The sequence below is a fragment of the Lagenorhynchus albirostris genome, chromosome 1, assembly GCF_949774975.1.
Source record: "Lagenorhynchus albirostris chromosome 1, mLagAlb1.1, whole genome shotgun sequence".
Classification (NCBI taxonomy): Eukaryota; Metazoa; Chordata; class Mammalia; order Artiodactyla; family Delphinidae; genus Lagenorhynchus; species Lagenorhynchus albirostris.
The window spans coordinates 166,074,835-166,096,273 of NC_083095.1; the positions used below are offsets into that span (position 1 = coordinate 166,074,835).

The window sequence follows — 21,439 nt, forward strand, 5'->3', positions numbered from 1 at the left end:
CCTCTTCCCATTACTCCACTCCCACCTCCTCCCCCCAAAAGCCCTCTGTACATCTTATTTCTCTGGAGCGATGTGAATCGGCACTTCCCCTTCTGCAATGGAAGGCAGTGATTGTATGTGTTGGGATACGCCACCTACTACCAAGAAACTCTATTTCTGTCCCCTTCATTCATCAGGAGGAAACACCAACGGCTCTAGCACCTTGTCAGCATTTTCTGGACATCACAACAAATTAGTGTCTGTTAACAAGGTCATGTTGATTTACTTCTACTTCGTAAATAAATTCTTGAAATATTTATGCTGATAGAAATACAATGATTGAGAGTATATCAGTGCTCGAGAAATATCTGGGATTCTTTGCGCCGTAAACATTTCTTTCCCTTCTTTTTTTTTTTTTTTTTTTTTGTGGTAAGCAGGCCTCTCACTGTTGTGGCCTCTCCCATTGCGGAGCACAGGCTTTGTGACCATGGCTCACGGGCCCAGCTGCTCCGTGGCACGTGGGATCTTCCTGGACCGGGGCACGAACCCATGTTCCCTGCATCGGCAGGCAGACTGTCAACCACTGCGCCACCAGGGAAGCATTCTTTCCCTTCTTGATCTTAAAATGTGAAGCCTTTGGTTTTTAAGAAATAGTATTTGGTTTTTAAAAATAGTATTTCTTACTAGTTTAAAAAGAAATAAATAGGTCTGTAGAGTCCCTAAGATATTTGGACTGATTCATGCAAACACTTATATAAGAGTTCACCAAATGGAGAATTTATAGGGAGAGCTGACAGATTAGAAGCCTCCAGCATTTAAATTTACCAAATGAGAATAGCCAGAGAACAAGAATTACAAGTAAAACTACTTTATTTTTTTGGCCCTAGTCTCTACCTTTGTTTTCATTCCTCCATTTTCATTAAGGGAGGTACAGCAGTGGATAATTTATATTTGGTATCATGTACTCTATTTACTGTCTTTTCATTCCTTAAAAGGCCCTAAGACAATATTCCAGCGTTTGGTTTTTGGGCGTAACTGCCTGTTTCCAGGATTCAACCATCAGAGGCAGTAACGTGTCCTTTTTAGAAACTCTGCCATCCTGAGCATGACTCAGCCAGGTGAATACATTTAAGGCCCCAAACTTTGCCAAATTTAAAAGGCCTCCAACCACAAACAAAGATTGATTTATTATTGTTTTCATTAGAATGGCATTTTATATACATGAGTGAACAAGGTTATAAGTACTATGCTGCACTATAAAAAGTAATTTAAAAAAAGTTGTTTTCAGTAGTTGGGAGAACATTTTGAAAAGAAACCTTTTAAATGTGCTTTTAAATGTGTTTTGCTATAAAGGGCTATTTTGGATTCTGTGCTCCGTCAGAATAATACCGGGTCTGCTTTGTTAAGCGTTGTAACCCAACCCGTGAGAGACGTGCTGACCGAGGGCGTTGAAGGCGTCGTGATGGAGACTGGTGCTGTGTCCACATCCAGGCCATTGGTCATTCTGGCCTGACAAGAGGTATGGGGTCGGCAGCTCTGGGAACGAGCATGCAGAGAAAGGGGGGTTATTCCAGCGGCATCTGTAGTGTGGTTGAAGCTCACAGAATGATAAGGAAGTATATTTTATTTAAACATGGAATAGCGGGGATGTGGGTAAGGAGCTTTCCGCAAAGGAACTGTGTTAGTCCTTTAGGAAGTCTGTGCAGGGCCTCCTTCTAAGGCCTCTGCTTCCTTCAGTCTTTAAGTGCAGTGGCCAAAGCCAACTCAAATTCATTGGTTCTCTGGAAAACACCGAGAAGCATATATTCCAAGCCCCCAAAGATATCTTTACTATTACTCAGATCACCAAGTCCTGTTGTTTTCCCTCAATTTTTTTCTAGATGTCTTTTTAGTAGAGGTTGTGACTGTCATTCCAGAATCATTGCCTCAGCCTCGCAGATAAATGGCCAAAACAGATTCTCCCCAGTTCCCCCCATTCTGTTCACTACATCCAGATTAATCTTCCTTAAAAGTTACTTTAGGGACTTCCCTCGTGGCACAGTGGTTAAGAATCCACCTGCCAGGGCAGGGGACACGGGTTCGAGCCCTGGGCCAGGAAGATCCCACATGCGGCAGAGCAACTAAGCCCACGTGCCACAACTACTGGGCCTGTGCTCTGGAGCCCATGAGCCACAACTACTGAGCCCGCGTGCCACAACTACTGAAGCCTGTGCACCTAGAGCCCGTGCTCCACAAGAGAAGCCACTGCAGTGAGAAGCCCGCGTACCGCAACTAAGAGTGGCCCCCGCTCACTGCAACTAGAGAAAGCCTGCGCCCAGCAATGAATACCCAGCACAGCCAAAATGAATAAATAAATTTATTAAAAAGAAGTTACTTTCATCTGTCTCCTGGCTCAAACATTTTCAATCACCCCGTGTATCACGATGCACCAGATTCCCAGCTTCACCTGCCTCTCGGGGTCTTCCAGGGATGAACCCTGGCACTCACCTGACTTTGCACATGGTCATCCTGTCAGCAGTTCACTGTCCATCTCCTCTTCTCATCCAGGGGGTGTCTGGCCGGTGGGAACACCTCCCCAGGAAGCTCTCCCTGATCACGCCAGCTCTTAGGGATGTTCTTCATCCCGAAACCCACCATCACACAGCCCTGCATTGTCTCCCCTGCTCCAATTGTTCCAAAATGTTGATCCCACTATGCTCATTCAATGAGAAGCTCTTGGAAGACAGACACCACAGTATTTCGTTTCTTCAGTATCACTATAGATGTGGAAAACAAATGACCAAACCAACAGAAAAGAGGTATTCCTTAAGCATTTGGTGTGACACTTAGAAATGATACCTAATCATTCTTTGCCTGATATTCTTAGTAACCTGAAACCTTCCAAATACAATAACTGGGAGAGAAAAAAAGAAACATCAGTTATACAGACTTGTTTAGGATTTTCGTGGCTATGCCAGTAATAGGATATGGCATCATGATAGCAGGGCATTTAGGGATAGAGATGAGCTACCAAGTTAGGTGGAAAGATGAGCTTTAACCCATCATGTGATTTATTAAACAGCTGTTAGTCAATCAGAGGGACAGCTCGTGGCTTGCCATTCACAGCAAAGAGGAAAAAATATTCTCTCTTCTTTTATTTTCAGATGCCAGGATCTAATGATTAGAACAATGACATTTAACGTGACAGAAATCTTACTTTATTTTCTAGTGATTAGTACCATTCGAAGTGGTATCAACAGAGTAACATTAACTAAAATCCTGTTTTCACAGGGTCAGAGCATCTTTGATGGGGCCAGGTAAGAGCTGTGTGTTCACTATGCCCTCATCTATCGTCTGTTATTTTTTAAAGTTTTACTGAAAAGCACGAGGGTGGATTTAGAAGCGAACAGCCCATGCATTCAAGCTGGAAGTGCATCCTCAGAGGTTTTCCCAGGTGATTCAGAATAGGAAAGACGGAGAAAGGGGGCCTGGAAGGGGGGGCCTGTGAATGAGGAAAGATGGGCTGTATCCTTTAATTTGATCAAGTGTTCTCAGGGGTTGTTCGTCAGGGTGGGTAGATTTTAGGCACCAGATGGGACTTCCCTGCTCAATCAGCTGAGCTGGCTGGTGAGTCCGGCAAATGATGGAGGCAGTTGACGAAGTCAGCAGGTTTAGTTCTGCCACTCCGTCCATGCTAATCCTCCATTTGGTGGTGAGGACTTTGTTCTGGGCCTGAATCTGTGATGGGGAAAATCCATTACCGCGGTCCTAATCCTTAGATGCTGGACACACATGGTTCATCGGCTGCCAGGCAGAGGCACGTGTGTTCCCGGGATCCCATATCTTTAGGAAGGTGAAAGGGTTTTGTTGTGAGTCGTGTGTGCGCTGTATTTGTATTTGTTACTTGCTTCTGTTTAACAAAATCTGTGACATGGGAAGCAGTGCGGGTCGGTCATCACACGGCAATTTTGGCCTCATCACCAATGAACACTTGTAAAAGCACAAAGTGCAACACTGTGAAAAGTTAAGGCAGGTGGCCCTCGTGATGTAACTCACGAACTCACACTTTATTTTTCTGTGGTGACGATCCTTGGTGGGGAACTTTATTATTCAAGTAACACTTTGCCTTTGAACAGTCTTGACGACGCTTTGAGCCTTTGCGTGTTCCCACCTGGTCATGGTCATCCTTTGAAGGTGGGCTGTGATCATAATTCTCATGTCACAGATGAGGAAGCTGATGTTGGCAGCTAACACTTTCCGAGCACTCATTCTATTCCAGGTTCTGTTCTGCTTACTCATATGTATCAACTAATTTCATCCTCAGTCAGACCTGGGAGGTAGGGTCTATTATTATCTCCATTTTACAGATGAAGCAGTGAAACACAGAGAACTTAAGCAACTTGCCCAAAGTCACACAGCTAATAACTGGAACCTGGTTATTCTTCAGCGCCTCTGATCTTAACCACTCTGCTGAACTGACTTTGTCATTACACGCTTCTATCTGATGCTGAATTACACTTTTCTGTTTATACATCTGCATCCCTTTACAGAGCTCTGGCTGCTTCTTGAAGGAGATCGTTTGTTTCATTCACATCTTTAAAAATACTGGTGCCCTCATTACATCCTGGCACAAAGCTTGTGTTCAGTGCATGTTTGCTCGGCCCTGCAAGAGGCTCAAGGGTGCTCAAGGCTTCTGATCAGTAAGTATTCATGCTGCCATTTGAAATCAGACTTTTGACTCTTCTTTGAAATGTGGTTTCAAGGTTTACTTCTTGTCAAAAATAGGTAAACTTGTTTTCTGAATGATACAGTCCTTGCTGTCTCAATTCCAACTATGAGTATGGGTCAGATTGCTAGAATGTTCAACAATAGCCAAGAAATGGAAGCAACCTAAGGGTTTATCAACAGATGAATAGGTAAAGAAGATGTGGTGTATATATACAATGGAATATTACTCAGCCATAAAAAAGAAGGAATTTTTACCATTTGCAGCAACATGGATGGACTTGGAGGGCATTATGCTCAGTGAAATACGTCAGACAGAGAAAGACAAATACTGTATGGTATCACTTACATGTGGAATCTAAAAAGTACAACAAACTAGTGAATATAACAAAACAGAAGTAGACTCACAGATATAGAGAAAAAACTAGTGGTTACCAGTGGGGAGAGGGAAGGGGGAGGGGCAACAGAGGGGTGGGGGAGTAAGAGGTACAAACTACTATGTATAAAGTAAATAAACTACAAGGATATTTTGTACGGCACAGGTAATGCAGCCAATATTTGATAGTTACTATACATGGAGTACAGTCTTTAAACATTGTGAATCACTATGTTGTACACCTGAAACTTCTATGATATGGTACATCAGGTATATTTCAATAAAAAAAGAATAATCTGACCACAGGCATTCTCCTTGCTCAGAAGCCCTTCATTTGCTGGGTCTCCTGTGGAACAACTGAGTCTTCTCGCCCTGTCCGTCCCACCAACTTCCAGCTTACGTTCTGGAGCTTCTAAACCCAAAATAAGTTGGGGGTTACTAGGCTCCCTTAGAGATCTATTAATGCTTTAAATGATTTCTAAACATGTTATCATGTTTTTATCGTTTAATTGATTTAAAAATGTATTGGTGAGAATGGAAGTAAACAAAAAAGTCTTAAAAACCAGAAGTTGCTTCACTTTGCATTTCCATTTCCCTCCTTCTAGTTCTTTCCCTTCACCGATGTTTCCAATATTCACGACAACAGTTAACATCAGCAACGTATAAACAGCTCTTTCCCGTCTCAAGAACCAGAGAAACAGCCCAGGAAAAATGGATGGAAGCTATAAATAGGACATTCTCAAAGCAAGAATTCCACAAGGCCAGTAATCATGTGAAATTTTCTTTCAATGACACTAGTTATGTTTTACCAGCTTGGTTTTTCTTTCTTTCCCAGCAAATTGACGACAATGTCGACATGCCCTCATGCACAGAGTCTATGGCACAGGATTGCCACCCTCTTGAGACATCCTTTCAATTATCCAGAGATCCTGGGGCTTACATGGTCCAAAGGGCATCCGTCCTGCTTCCAAACATGAGGCAAAGAGAAGGAGAACGGCGTTGACGGGTGAGTCAGGTTGTGCTCTGTTGATGGATTTGTTTGTGGGGTGGGAGTTCCTTTCCTGGTCTGGGCGCTGGACCACTGCCCTCAGGTGTGTAGCCCTCATGGTTCACAATCATTGCTCGACGTTAAAGGGGGACTCTGGCGGCTGCCCCGAAGGCTGTTCCAGCTTCGCCCATACCCTCTGTGGGCACCAGCCCTCCCCGTGTCACAATCCACTCACCGCCCCACCCATGGCCTCTTCCACCATAAGTGTATTGTCTTCCCTTTGAATCCTGGGTCCAAGGAGACTTCTCAGGGCTTGCCTCTTGCAGAAATGCTACTTGTGATCAGGGAACGTGGAGTCCACTTAGTATGTCACGGTAGTTTGCTGTCTCCCACTTTCTACAGCATCTGATGATACAATTCTATGAATGTAACCTCACTGGACCCTCTTATACTAGCAATAAAAACTAAATGAATTATTGCAATGAAAAGATAATTTTTGGCTAATAAATCGGCAAAGGTTGAAAATCTTTAGGGAAGTAGATGCCCTCATGAGTTGTTTGTGGAGGTGTAAATTGTCACAATAGATTTTGGAGGGGAATTCAGCAGCCCAGACACAAAATCTTAGCCAGGTGGACCCTTTGATTGCTCAGTTCAGCTTCCTGGAATTCATCCTATAAGAGGTCAAGTCCACAAAAACTGAAAAGTAGGGATGGTCATTGCAGAAAAGACAAAAAGGAAATAAAAGCCATTAAGGGCTGTCAGTAGGAGACTAGTCAGATAAATCCTGTTACCTGTATGCAGTAAGCTATCAGGCGCCCATAAATGACCAGCTAATCCAGATCTGTATTTATAGACATATAGCAACATACAGAGCACAGCGCTGCTTGATGAAAGGAAGCAATAGGTCTCAGGTAGTCAGTCCCATTTCTGTAGCAAAACCACACACAAAGGGGACCAGAGAGGGAGGTGTGGGGATGGTGAGAAGCCAGGGGTGCAGTTAGACAGGAACTGTTCCCCACTGTGGAATTACCCGTGGTTTCACGTGTTTATAGCTTTTTAAAAAAACAAGTTAATATTTTTAACCAAAGATTTATTTTTTGTTGCCACTAGTGTGGCTGCGGTTCCTAAATGCCTGCCTCCAGAGAAAGTTTTATGGACATTTCCAATTGAATTTTCATGAAACCTCCTGAGGTGGGCATCACTGTGAACCCACCTATAAATGAAGCAAAGCGAAGTGGAGCAATTTGCCAAGTTCATCAAACTAGTGACCCCTGTAGCCGGGATTTGATCTGGCCATCTGGTCTAACGACAAATTATCCTTTGTAATCAAAAAAATGGGATGATAACTACAGATATATATATATATATATATATATATATTTTAAAAGAAGCAAAAATGTATTCTCTAACCTTCATGAGTATTGGACAGAACTTAACCTCTTTATTCAGAAACTGTCAAAAACAAACGCAAATGAAACAGGGGTTGCTGGGTTGTTTGCTTTTTTTTTTTTCTCTCCTATTGGCAGTTAAGCATGCGTCACAGTTAATTGTCTGGTTATTAAAGATACCTTCAAACTGAACAGTCTTTGCTTACGAGGAATGATTGACTGATTTCTCTGTTTTTCTGCTCTGTTGGAAACATGCTCACAGAAAGTGTCTTTCCAAATATACCCGTGAACATATTGAAAAGAAGAGGTGTTACCCTTACAACAGTGGGCACTGAGCACGTGTAAGGCCACACATATCAGAGGAGGCAGGGGAGGCTGGGATGAGGGCTCTGTGGTCCCTGGGTCCCCTAGGCCATGCCGAGATGGAAGCATGGATCAGCTCCACAGGAGCTCCACACCAGCGCATTTACGGTGAGAAACAGATATTTACTCTATCTCCAAGGACACGGAAAACATTGACAGATGCAGGAAAAAAAGTGCTTCCTGCTCTTCATGAGCTTTCCCCCACTCTTGAAAGAAACACTCCACGCACGTGTACACACACAAACACACACAGATGCACACAAATATGATCTCATCTTCCTCCCCGGAATCAGAAGGCCCACAGCTACACCCCCATTTACGGTGAGGCTGGAAATGCAGGACGTGTGGTTACCTAATGATGGAGCTGGGATTAAAAGTGAGGTCTACCTCCTGCCAACTCATCAAGGTGAACCCTTCATGAGAAGAGCACAAGATGACCCCCAAACGCAGAGTTAAAACAGGGGCAACATGAGCTGGACGTGCTCAGGAGGGAAGCTGTCCAGAAACCGTGGAGAGGATTGCACACGGACACAGCAGGTGGCAAGTCTGTGCAGAGCGCCCAGCAAGGATCAACAGACTACCGGAGGGAAGAGGCCACCTGGGGATCCCACCAGATGCCCCTTCTCATCCTCAGATGTTCATGACATTACTGGGACCTAACAAGGCCCTATGGACACTTGCCCAGAGATTGGCCATTTGAAAACTTGGTGTGTCCTGTGGGAAAGAGCCTCAGATTTGTATTTGCTTCACACTCAATTGAAAGATTTGAATCACCAGACACTATGGCAAATCTAAACTAATCTAATCTAAATCTACGGAATTATATGTGTATAAATAAAAATTACATATATATTTAATATAGTTAAATATAGAAGGTGTAAGTGAATAATAAGGACGCTTAAAAATAGACTAGCACATTAAGGAGAAAAAATAGAATGTTGAGAAATGATAAATAAAGAGCTAAAATAAAAAAAATCAGTTTAATTCAATCTTAACTGTGAATTGCACAGCTGAAGAGGCAATGTCAATGCCTGAAGATTGCAATAGTCAATGCAAATGGACCAAACATTCTGGTTAAAGTGTACGTATTTTAACTGCATTTAGAAACACCTAGCTAATTGCTATTACCAGAGACACGTCCAAATGATGAGAATTTAGAAACTTTGGGCGTTGAAAATTTTTCATCTTGTAAACTGATGCATGTATATATAAACTTCTAAATATGTCTCTCTGTCTATATATATACACAGACATATATGTATATATATGTATATACATATATAGTGCATATATGTGTGTATACTATTTTTTTGTATTTACTATAAGTCCACACACACACACACAGACACACACAGACACACACACACACACACACGCAAAAGACAGATACTTAATAAAAGAAAGCTGGTGTAATACTATTTTATCAAGCAGAAGAAACTTGAAGTCCGAAACCATTACTAAAGGTAAAGAGAGTCATTATACAACATAAATGTTTCAATTTCCCAAGGAAAATATAACTAAGCTTAGGTGCACCTAATAAAAAAGTAAGAGGCAACATTGTCAAAGCTACAGGGAGAAACTGACAGCTTTTAACATTATATTAGGAGGTTTTTAAGACAGGAGAGCTGGGTTCTACTTTTTAGATAATGTGATATTTGGCTGTTACTTTAGCTGCCTATGATTATTAATGGTAAAATGGTACAATAAAATAATAAAAGCTTCCTAACATGGTACTAAATAAACAGCATGGATAATGTACTTAGCAAAGTATCTAGTGGGAAGGAAATGTGCTATAAAATTAAATACTATTATTGTTATTATTACAGTGTTCTTGATGAAGGTGGCAACATGATAAAGCAATATTGGAGAAAAACAATTCTAACTGCATTGTGTAGTAATAGACAGGAGATAGGAAACTCTGGAGGAAGGGTAACTGGAGCGGGGGCGGGTATCTGGAAGCTATTTCCAAGTAGGAAATAGTAACCTTTTCATTTCAGGTTGTGGCCATGACTACAAAAAATAAATAAATAAACAGCGAAGGCAATGATGAAAAACAAATAAACAAAGAGCTATTTGACGGTAGAGCTTATTGCTCTATTTGCCTTGGAGGCGAAAGGTATTGCAAAAAAATGTATGTGTCCAGAGAAGAATAAGAATCCTCCAAATTCTTCCAATTTTGTCTTTAAATGTTTAAAAAGTTACTGCTCTGAAATCCTACTTTTTTTTTCCCTGCCTGAAGAATATTCTGGAAGGCAACTCACCCCTTGGTCCTGACTCGTTACTGTGAAGATTTTTAGGCCTATGTGGAGATGTACCGAAAAGATGTGAAAACCTGAAGCATGGCATAATGTCAGCTAAAATAAAACTCATCCTCCCTGTCAGCGCTGCCCATGGGATCCAAGGTATGTTCCCTGATTTAGTGTGGAAACATTTACTCTGGTCACTGGCTTCTAAATGATCGTGTAAACAGGTAATTCCACACTGATTCCTTCGGTTACAGCAGTGATGGTGCTGACTTTTCCGTGTGCTTTAAACGTCTGGGCGCGACAAGTGGGTTCAAAAGGAGCTCAGCCATCTTTGATTCAGTTACATGCAATTGTCTGGCTAAGGAAGTAGCATCATCAATGTCACTTAACTTCAGATTGTTTCTAAGTATCTTTGAAAACCTTGAGGCACACAGAAATACTACTTCACCCCCCAGGTTTGTCAGCTAATAGCCTTACTGCTTTACAAACAGAAGGTGGTTAAACAAGCATTTTTCGAAAAGACATATTTGGTGGCTCTAAACCAGAGCAATAAAAATTGCACAATCTGAAGGAAGGAACAGTTTGTTTTGCCCTGTTTATTGCCAGTTAAATGCCAGAAGACTTTTAAAGTAACAGCAACCAGTATAAAGGAGAGAAAAAAATCAAATAAAAATTTTATGACCTTAAGAGAAACCTATTGCTCTCTCCCCTTCCAGAGTTTTACAAAACTTTCTATACCTTTTGGCACTAGAAACTACGTATAATGTTTTACTCTGCAAATGCCAGCAAGGCATCATATAAAATTATAGCTGTAGAATAGAGGTGCTGTAAAGCTGAACAGGAAAACTGAGAATTTCCGTGTAGAGTGAAACAGTTGATGCTACATTTGCTCCAATAAAGCAAAATTTATTCTAAGAGGAAAAGAGTGGAATTGAATGTATGCTTTATTTTCCCCTAGATACAACGCTTTTAAAAGTAGCATTATAGTTGGTTCTGGTTGCCTCTTGCATCCTGAGTCTGATGGGACACTTTCCGGTAGGTTTCAGCCATGGTTGCATCTATTCATCTCGGGGACCAAGGGGACCCTGACTTAATGGGTCTGGGATTCTTCTTGGATTTTTCCTTCTGGAAGTTTCCAAATTTCTTCAGGTGATTCTGAAGGGCAGCCAAGTTTGAGAACCACAGTTTTAGAGCCAGGCCAACAGCAAAGAATGCCCTTGGACGAGAAGGGGAGGTCGTGAAGTGAGACATCCCCCAGAAGCAGCCAACAGCCTGCTTGTTGACGGCCAGCATTAGTCCTGTGGCCCTGGTTTTAAAGTGCTCTAAAGCTGCCCCAGATCACCCGGCCGAGATTCCACTCTTCCGACCACCCCCAAGTGAGCGGAGACCTGGTGATTTGGGATGAGGGGAAATGAACATTCTGGTTGCCATCTTCATCCCCATCTGAAGAGCTGACCAACCCTCGAGATTCCGGACTAGTCTCTGGGTGCCAGCCAGTGGGGTCTGTCTCGCTTGCATTGTTTCGTATTTCTGTTCACTTCTGCTGGACAGCAATTGTACCTTCTCTCCCGGCGCCACAATTTTGCTTTGTGTTATGTAGGACTGACGGCAGAAAGGACAGACCGTGGGTGGGGGAGGTAGGGGAGAGAGGGGCGGTGGGATGGGATGCAGGGGCTCTGGGGTGATGTAAAGGCTCATCCTACCCAGGCCCAAGGCTGCAGTGCAGGCTGGCACAGAGTTGGAAGCTGATGCATGTTTGTGACTTACTTTGAGCCTCATCTGAAACATGGTTCTTAGCATGCAGCAGAGCTGGGGATATCAAACTGACTAGAGATTGAAAGTATTCTTAGCTGAAACTTAACGGAATACAGAATGTGTCTGTCCTGCATCTATCTAGAAAACTGTCATGTACAAACCAGAAATTAACTTGACACCAGGTGAACTGATCCCTTCAGTTGAGAAATGTCACAGATAAATAATAAGAGGTGCTGTTTGCTGTCCGATTCAGAGAATAGCATTTGTAAGTTATTAATAAAAACTGAACCCCAGAATAGTGATGATAAAAGCTATGACAGCGATCATCACGACAGTATTTTCTAGGCTGTGTGGAATCATCTTGATTTACTCATTCACTCCCTCCTCACAAATTCTTCCAACATGTATTTGTTAACCTGGCTTCTAGGTGTTAAGCACAGTGATGTGTGTTAGGTATATGACAAGAAAAACAGATATGGTCCCGTCCTCAGGGAGTTTATGGACTAGCAGAGGACAGGTATTAGACAAGTAAAAACCCACAAGGATATATTATTGAAAAGTGTGTTAAACTCTGTGAAGGACAGGACGGGTGCCATGAGATCCTTTACCAAAAAGTCCACCTTTGATTTGAGTGTCCTGAGTACACTCGTTAAGGAAGGGACATTTAAACAGAGTCTTGAACGATGGGTGGGAATGATTTTGGTTAGTGGTGGAAGGAGTTCATTTTGTGCAGAGAGAAGAATGTGCTGTGTGAGAGGGGATACAAATATTTGATAAAGGAGGCATATGGTGTGTTCACACGGGTGTCCGCTCACACAGACACTCCAGCCGCTGTCTTACACGGGCCCAGCAGGGGAGCTGGATGTCACCCTAACGGTGCTGCCCCCTCTCAACCACGATGGGACAAACCAGCTGGGTCACGGACCACGAGTTTCAAGACCAAACAGTGAATCACAGAGCATCCAGGCAGATAGCCTACCCTGTCGAAGGGCAAGTGAGTTCATTCCAGAACATTCATCTGGAGAGTCTCCCTGAGCATGCGTAAAGTAACCCTGCCTGCACCGAGATGGCCAAGTCTAGACGCCCCCCTAGCCTTCCAGGGAGGAGGCGACACGACGGAGGTGGGAGGGAAGGGCCGGATACAGGGGGAGGGGGGCGTCCCGAAGGACGGGCTCACCCAGGCGGCCACTGCTGCAGGCTGGGCTCTGTTCTCACCTGAGAGAGTGTCATGGCCTGAACTACAAGTTCGTACTGTGATTTTGGGTACGTGTTTCCAGGGAGAGACAGGCTCCTGAAGATTTCGAGGAAGGTATGTGACTCTTTCTCTGCGAATAGCCATTCTGCTTATAATGACAAAAGGAGAAATGTCTCTCTTTGGTCACTGAGGATTTTGTTGTAATTTTGTTTTTCTGAAGTGTTTTAAAAATCGTGTGTATATTTTTCAAAGGATTTTGAGCTGTGCTGTTTTCCTACAAGGAAAGTTCCTCTCATCCCCAGAACCCTGAAGTCTGTTATCTGGATATGAAAAAGGTCATTCCTTTGACCAGGAGAAAGGGCTGGAGGTGATCGCTTATCGTTAAACTGAACTCCGTGCTCCATGGGCCACTTCATCTACTTTGTTTTATTTTTCCTGTTGGGCATACATGGCTGTCCTTTTCAAAAGATTTAGCCGTTGTCCAAATGCTAACTCATTCTCACCCCAAATCTACATTAATTCATTAGTTGTGACTGTCTCCCCCCACCTCATTTCCATTCTCATTTCCTCTCTTCCTTGAGCCCTTCCTGGTGAATGTATCCCTAAATTTACCTTTGTCTTTGCATCCATGGCAACCTTAGGTCGCGTCTGGTTGGGGTTATTGGGATGGTTGCAAAATACGCAGGAGTTTCTACTTTTGCTGTGTCCACCCCAGGGTCGATTACATTCCTGGTTCTAATGCCAGAACAGATGCAGTCTCTAAAACTGCCTTCAGATCTGTCCTCCCCACAGACCTGCTTCCTCCCTGTCCCAGAGCCTGGGAACTCCTGAGCGCCAAGTGGCTGACTGGCACCCTTTTGTCTTGAGAATTAATAAGGTCCCTGGGCTAGTTCTCATTGGATGAGTCCTATGGTGAGATCACATTTTACTCGGGGAATAGAAAGTGGCTTGTACAGGAAAGAAGCCGTAACTGTAATTGCTTTAGTGCAAACAAGTCTTAGGCTAAAGCTCTTTTTTACACATTAAATAATATTCCCAGCCTTTAGTTAACAAGTGAACATGCCTAAAAAAATTGGACACATAATTCGAGTTTAATGCCCTCCTACTTGTATGGGCCATGGACCAGCAGCCTTGGCATTACCTGGGGGCTGATTAGAAATGCAGATGCTCAGACCCCACCCCTCCTACTAAATCAGAAATCTTTTTAACAAGATGGCTTAGTGATTTATACGCACGATAAAATTTGATGCCCTCTGGCTTAATGCATGTTAAAGCGTCTTTATTTCTCTCTGAATCCCTAGCACCAAGCAGAGTGATTCTTCTTGCCTGTGGTCACGGTTGGGGCTGGGGTGGGGGGAATGGTTGACTCAGAGGCATGAATCCTTATGTGAAACATGTTTTTGTGTTTTCTGTATTTTCTGGCGTTTTGACATCTTGGGCGTTGACCTGGGAGAGACTGCCCCTCCCAGGTTGGTGAATTCTTTCTTTTTAAAAAAAAAAAAAATTTATTGGCATAAAGTTGATTTACAATGCTGTGTTGGCTTCTGCTGCACAGCAAAGTGTATCAGTTATACATATATCCACTCTTTTTTAGATTCTTTTCCCATATAGTCATTACAGAGTATTGAGAAGAGGCGGTGAATTCCTAAAGGTAGCAAAAATCCCCCTTCCAGCAGAGGGTATCTTTCATATGCAAGCCAACCAATTGGGAGCCCCCTCCAATCCCCTCCTCTAGGGGGTGCTCACATTCATGACTGCTGTCCGCCTACCTGGGTCACGCAGGGCGGGTACCAGGCACCCGGGGTGGCCCCTGTGCCCCAGAGCTGCTGGAGCTACTTAAACCAAACAATCCTACAAAGTCTGCACAGCCGGCCTCCTGCAAAAACCGTAATAAAGCCTCCTGCCCAAGTACCCCCTCCCTCTCTCTTCTAACTGGCCCCGCTGTTTCCCCACCTGGTCCCACGTGCCCCCTCATCTTGAGAAGTCTGAGGGACAGGATATCTTCTCAAGGGCAGTTGTCTCCTGATCTGTTGGCCTCCGGTCCCTGAATAATAGTGAAACTTGCATTTTAAATCAGGTGTGCACCTGGGATGCTCCCTTCTAGGACAGGAAGATTCTGACTGCGGCAGGGACATGAATGGGGTGGAGAAGGGGCTCCTCCCACACCCCAAAGGGAGAGGCTCCCATAGGATCACTAGGAGGGTGGCCTTGTTCCCCTCACGTGTTGGGAGAGAATTAAATCTGAGAACAACTGACTAAGGGAATGCAAACTATGAGGGATTTGCAAAGGAAGAGGTTGTGGTTGGGAAGTTATTTTGGAGGATGGGATGGTGGCAGAAGGCAGCTCAAGGGCCTGAGAACTGGAGGGCAGGTCTGCATCTGTAGGGTCTCCACCAGCTTCCCCGCCTGGAGCACAGAGGCTCTTTCTCCAGGGCTTGTCATGTGAGTTATCAGAAGGCAGGGACAGTGTTCATAGGTTTGAGGAACCTGTTCCTGGTACAAACCAAACACTTTCAATGGGCCTTTCATATATGTACATATAATTCTGGGTGTGTAAGACTTAAAGAAAAGAATGAAGAGTAAAGAATTTTTAAATAGAGACCTTTTACTTGAAAGGTCTATCATCTGATCACTGGACACTGGTGGCTAAGAGCTACGGAATAATGTTTGTTTCTGTCTGGAGCATGTGTTAGCCGCCAACACATGATAAAACGCGCCAGTAGCTGGGGGGCCCATCAGCTGTTTTTATCTATTTTCTTTGTCCTCCAGGGATTTGGCTGAAACTGGAAGGCAGACTGCAGACTGTGAATTCTTTTATCCCCTTATCATCTCTGGGAGCAGTCATTACTTGTGAGTTAGGAAAAAGTGAGTCCTTTTCCTTAAAATTTTTAAATATGTAATACATATATTAATTTGAAAACCTATTTTAAAAGACAAGTAGATATACCATATTCAGATATTCCTTTTAATGGAACAGGAGTCTGAAGGGGACAAGAGGGTCATTCTTCTTGGGTATTCCATGTCTGTCTCCACTGGCTGCGTAGATTTCAGTCATGCTCCGTCCCAAAGTGTCTGCAAGGCTTCTGGGTGTAGTGATTAAGTTTGGGAGAAGAAACTTGAAAGGGAATCTCTTTCTGTCTCAGAAGCATCTCTCCTGGGTAAGTCCTCGGTGAAGGATAAACAAGAGCCTCTGCCTTCCGTAATGGCCCATTTTCTACAGGGAAATTGCTTTATTTTGACTTGAGAAGGACTCAGGGGGTGTGGCTATAAAAGCCTGGAAATTCATGACCTGGTTTTCTCCCGGCACCGATACTGGGTGGTTTGAGCCCCTCACGCTCTGTAAGATGATGACAAATGTTAGATGTGTGTTACACCTTCACAGGATAACTTTCCTCCTTCCCCTCTCTCCTCTCCTCTCATGGCAGCAGCTTTCGGTCCTGCGACGGACGTCCAGGGGCTCATGGAGCATCTTCTCTCCAGACGGGACGCGTCAGCCCTGTCCCCGCTCATGGTCACACCTTCTCCTGGGGGCCCAGCTCCTCTGCCTCCTTGAGGGTGAATCTGCTCCCTGCCGTCCATGCACGTTTAGCAAATTCAGGGGGAGAGTGTAATGTGGCAGCCTGTGAGCAGGGCGCGTGATCTGTGGGCAGGAGGCACTGTGGGGACCGTGGGCATCACAGTGGACCTGCCTCATGTTCATAGTTTTAGTTAGGTATGAATATGCCTTAACTTATTTCACAACATGTAGAAATTATAAGCAGGAAAACAGAAGCATGCAGAGCCTGCGTTTGCAGATCTTTAACTGAAATGCTTACATTCGAGTGTGATGCTTGGATAAACATTAGACGTGAGAGTGACTTTGGCTGGTTCTGGTGAACTATAAATAAGAACAGTTTTCAGCTGAAAGAGCACAGGATGATCATTTTACTACTTAACAACCCTGCTAATTTGACCTTTGGAGGCGTCAGTGGTTGCATCCTGTATTCCAGCTTGCAGGAACACAGGAACGGTTTTCTTCCTAATTCCTTTGATGGCTTGACGGTCTGTGTTCATATAACTGGAACCTGGCTGAGAAATACTGGACCGTGATTCACCAGAGGCAAGATCGTTGGGTCAAAAGTCCACGGGCTTCGGATTGAGAAGGATCCAGGTTCAAGTTCAAATTCTGCAGTTTACTGTCTACATGAACTTTATTGGACCGTTTCTCTTTCCTGGTCCCTGAACCCAGGACAAATGAAAAGACTCAGCACAGGTAGTTCAGGGGTTGGTTGAGGAGGTAGAAGTACACCCACGGGGTAACAAGGAAGATGCCACAGTCAAGTGGTGACGCACGGGGCACACTGAGTCTGAGAGAGAGAACACCTTGGGATTGTGAGGAAGCTTACACACTGCTCCTGAGATGACACATCCACAGTGGTTTGTACCATCTTTTCATCACTGAGACAGAAATGGCCACAACGCAGAAGATTCTCATATGCTGGGGCGTTGCTAGCACTTTCCTGCGTTCAGTATTAAAGCCACTCGGTATTTTAAGTAGACCAAGGACCCCTGAATATTCAGCTTCCTGCTTCTGGGATGCTGGCCTCACTCTGGTTCCCTTGCCTGGGGGCCTTGGGCTCTCAGGGGAGATGCTAACAGTGGGTGTCTGCCCTGCAGAGGGAGGTCCAGCTAATGAGGGTCGGGCAGGGAGGGGTCCGGGCAGAGGAGGATGGGATGGGGGCGTCTGCCTTCACTCCCTCCAGCCCCATCCATGCAGCCCTGAGCACGTAGAGGAGAGAGAGCCCACCGCCCCGTCCTGAGGGGTCTCCAGGTTGGGGGCAGCAGCTCCGGGAAGGTGGTGGCCTGAGCACCGTGACCGGATACGAGGCCCCTTTGAGAAGTTGCCACCATCTGAGAGGACACCCTCCTCTGACCTGTTTCACAGCAGAGCTGACTTGCGGTGACTATTGCAGGACTTGGGGACTTCCTGGGAGAGAGAAGTCTCCAGTGCCGACTTCCCTGAGCTTCTGTTTTCTCACTGCAGCCTGGGAGGGGACATCCTTCCACAGGGCTGTGGTGAGGTTTGATCTCAGGTTCCCCGCCTGCCTTGGCTGCCTCACCCCACACGTGCTTTCCTGTCCATCCCCAAAGCTCACCACCTCCTGCTCGCCCTTCCATGTTCGGGGTTCCTCCTCCGAGACCCCCAGGACTTTGGTTTTCCTCCAGCGGTTCCTGCCCTGCCCCACCGCTGCGCCTGTGGACCGCCCTCCCTACACCCACATCCAGGCTGATGGATCGCCTGCACCCTCCCCGCCCTAACCTCTGTCTCACTTCCAGAAGGCAGTCAACGACACACCCGGGCCTGGGGAACTGCTCTCCCCCAGGAAGTCCCCTTGCTAACGAGACGCTCTGTCCTCCCCATGTCCTCCACGCCCTCACCGAGCACGGTGGCCACTCCATCCTGTGTCCAGGGCTTTCATCAGCCTGGTCCTCTTCTCTACACCCCCCGCATCTCACATCCACGCCCCCCGCATCTCACCTCCACGCCCCCCGCATCTCACCTCCACGCTCCACGCATCTCACCTCCGCGCCCCCCGCATCTCACCTCTGTCCTTCCAGCCCTGGACACAGAGTATAATTAAAATTCACTCTCACCGCCCCATCAATGTTCTTAACTCACTCACTCTACAAATATTTACTGAACGACAAGGCTGTTCAAGGCCATCTCTTCCACTTCCTTCTCTTGCGTCTTCACATCCACTTACAGCTCCCTCTCCTTGGTTTAGTCACTCGTTACACGCCCATGTTTTATGAACTCTAAGCAATACTGATCATAAAATGTACCATTACATTATAAGCTGCAGAGAATGAAAAAAATGCTGCCAATAAACATTGAGAACTGCCATCAATTGTAAGATGCGTTCTGTTTTCAGGGCTGTTAAAATATGGAAACATAAGCATCTGATAACATACAAAGCAACGGTGTTTTTGAGATCGGTGTTGAGATACCTCCTAATCTTCCTTTCCTTCAGACACTAAACTTCTAGAAATAGACTGAGCTGTCAATTTCTGCTTTCCTTCTTCCCAGGTATTTATCCCACCACAATCTATCCCTCTTCTAATAAAATCACTGACTTAAAGATCACGAGTCCTGTTATAATCACCAAATCTAAGAGACCAGTTCTTATAACACTTTAGTTCACCTTTCTCAGTTTTTCAAACTAATTTTTTTGCTGACCATTATCTGTCTTTGTTCTTCAAGGTCCCGTGGGCGCTACTGCCCCTTCCACTCCTCCCCTGCCACTTGAAAGCCCCTGACAGCCTTCCCCAGCAGCTCTAGCTGAGGTCACATTTCACCTGTGTCCCCAGTCCAGCGATCAGCTCCCTATCACCTCACCTGACCTCACTGGCATCGGGTGCAGACAGGCATGTCTTCCTTCTGGAGATGCGTCCTTTCCTGTCGTCCAGGAAGCAGGCCCTCCTGTTTTTCCTCCTGGTTCCCTGGGCACCTTCCTCATACCCCTTGTTCCTTCCCACGTCTGACATCCCCGGCTCAGGCCTGGGGACTCTTTTCTTGGTGATGCCATCCAGTCCATGGCTTTAAGGATTGCCCACCCCTCTCCCAAAGCCTCCAAGCCTCTATCAACAGCCCAGTCCTTCCCTTGAACGCTCACGCCTTGGTACCCTCAATTCCGCTGGTTATCTAATTGGCATCCCAAGTGCACGATGTCAAAAGATAAATGCCCCACTTTCCAAACTTCTCCTCAGTAAATGACAGCTCTCCCCTCCTGTTCCTAGGGGGGTTACCTGTGACCCCTCTCCTCACACACCCCAGATTCTATTCCTACGAGTGAGCGGCTCCTACTATTAAACTATGCCCAGAATCCAGCCCTCTCACTGAGCCCCTGAATTGTTGCCACAGCTCCTTCCTGTGCTTCCTGCTTTGCCCCTCCCCACACACCTCACCAACTTATTCTCAACATCAAGCCCAGAATAAGCACTTTGAAACACTAGCATGGTGACATGTCACTCACTTTAATCTCTTTAACCACGTCACGTTACACTCAAGGGAAAGCCAGGGTCCAGTGCGGAGCTGCCCCCCATCCACGCAGCCATGCCCCTCACCCTCCGAGATGCTCTTCTCTCTGCCAAGAATACGCTTCGTCCAGATTCCCTCCTTCATGTACTTCTTGTTTCACCATGAGCAGCACATTGTCTTATTCCCTGACTCTAACTGTTTTTATTATCTTTAGTGTCACAACTATCTCATCCCTTCATTTCTTGGCACTTATTTGAATCCTTGGTCATCTTAAACTTTTACTAGTAGTTGCCTCTGGTCATGTTTTAAAGGTGTGGGCAGCAGCTCTAAATGCAAATATTGGAATAAGGATTCTGAACTGTGTCCATCAATGGACAAGATAAGAATATGGCTGGGATTTAAAATTTGGGAGTTCACATACATTTTCAAAAAGAAATTCCATAAAGAATTCTCCCTTTCAACTGTCAAGTTTCAAATTTCAAATGCTGGACCTCACCCAAGGTCCTAAGTAGTGAACGTGGGAAAATATCCATTGAGTTTTTCTCTCCAATGACTAAAAATGCCTCACTAATTCCATGGAGACCGATCTTAATGTTTTCATTAAAGCAAAGGATTTGTGAATAAAAACTTGTGATAGAATATATATTTAGAAAGTGGAGCAATTTAAAATCATACTAAGTGAAGTAAGTCAGAGGAAGACAGATATCATATGATACCACTTATACATGGAATCTGAATAAATGAACTTATTTACAAAACAGAAATGGACTCATAGACATAGAAAACAAACTTACGGTTACCAAAGGGGAGGGGGTGAGGTAAATTAAGAGTTTGGGATTAAAATATACACACTACTATATAGGTAACCAACAAGGACCTACTGTATAGCACAGGAAACTATATTCAATATCTTGCAATAACCTATATGGGAAAAGAATCTGAAAAAAAATATATGTATAACTGAATCACTTTGCTGTATACCTGAAACTAACATGACATTGTAAATCAACTATATTTCAATAAAATTTTGAAAAATAAATAAATAAAATCTTAAATACTGACAGATCAAATACCACTAAGTGGGAACTTTAAGTACTGGAGGTGCTCTGACATTTCAGAATAGGAGAATGTGCCCAAGAAGAAAATCCTCCTTGAGGAATACATTCTGTTTTCCAGTTATTTCAGGTGATTTCAAACCATTTTTCTCTCTCAATCTACCCACTCTTGATTTAAGATGGATTTGGACACGTCAGTTTAAGTGAGGGACAAGCCTCCAGGGGTCACGCAGAGTGCTTGGCGGTGTCCTTTGGGGAGCCCTGCAGGGTCTTGGGAGAGGATGTCTCTGCAGACAGCCCGGGGGCCCCTTTCATCTGCCTCCCTCGATTCTGGTCGAAGACCCTTCACCGCTTTCAAAGGCCAAGTCAGTG

At 44.7% G+C, this 21,439-nt stretch overlaps 1 long non-coding RNA gene across 3 annotated transcripts; it reads left to right on the forward strand.

The window, feature by feature from the left end:
- The first annotated feature begins 1,375 nt into the window (after positions 1 to 1,375).
- On the forward strand, positions 1,376 to 18,878 carry LOC132504009 (uncharacterized). Of its 3 annotated transcripts, none has more exons than XR_009534699.1 (5): positions 1,376 to 1,498; positions 4,509 to 4,658; positions 5,665 to 6,065; positions 15,764 to 15,859; positions 16,420 to 18,878. It is a non-coding gene; the product is annotated as an uncharacterized LOC132504009 (long non-coding RNA). The 3 variants fall into 3 exon arrangements; XR_009534700.1 differs by having other exon boundaries at positions 16,423 to 18,878; XR_009534698.1 differs by lacking the exons at positions 15,764 to 15,859; positions 16,420 to 18,878 and adding an exon at positions 7,158 to 7,552.
- Positions 18,879 to 21,439: the final 2,561 nt, after the last annotated feature.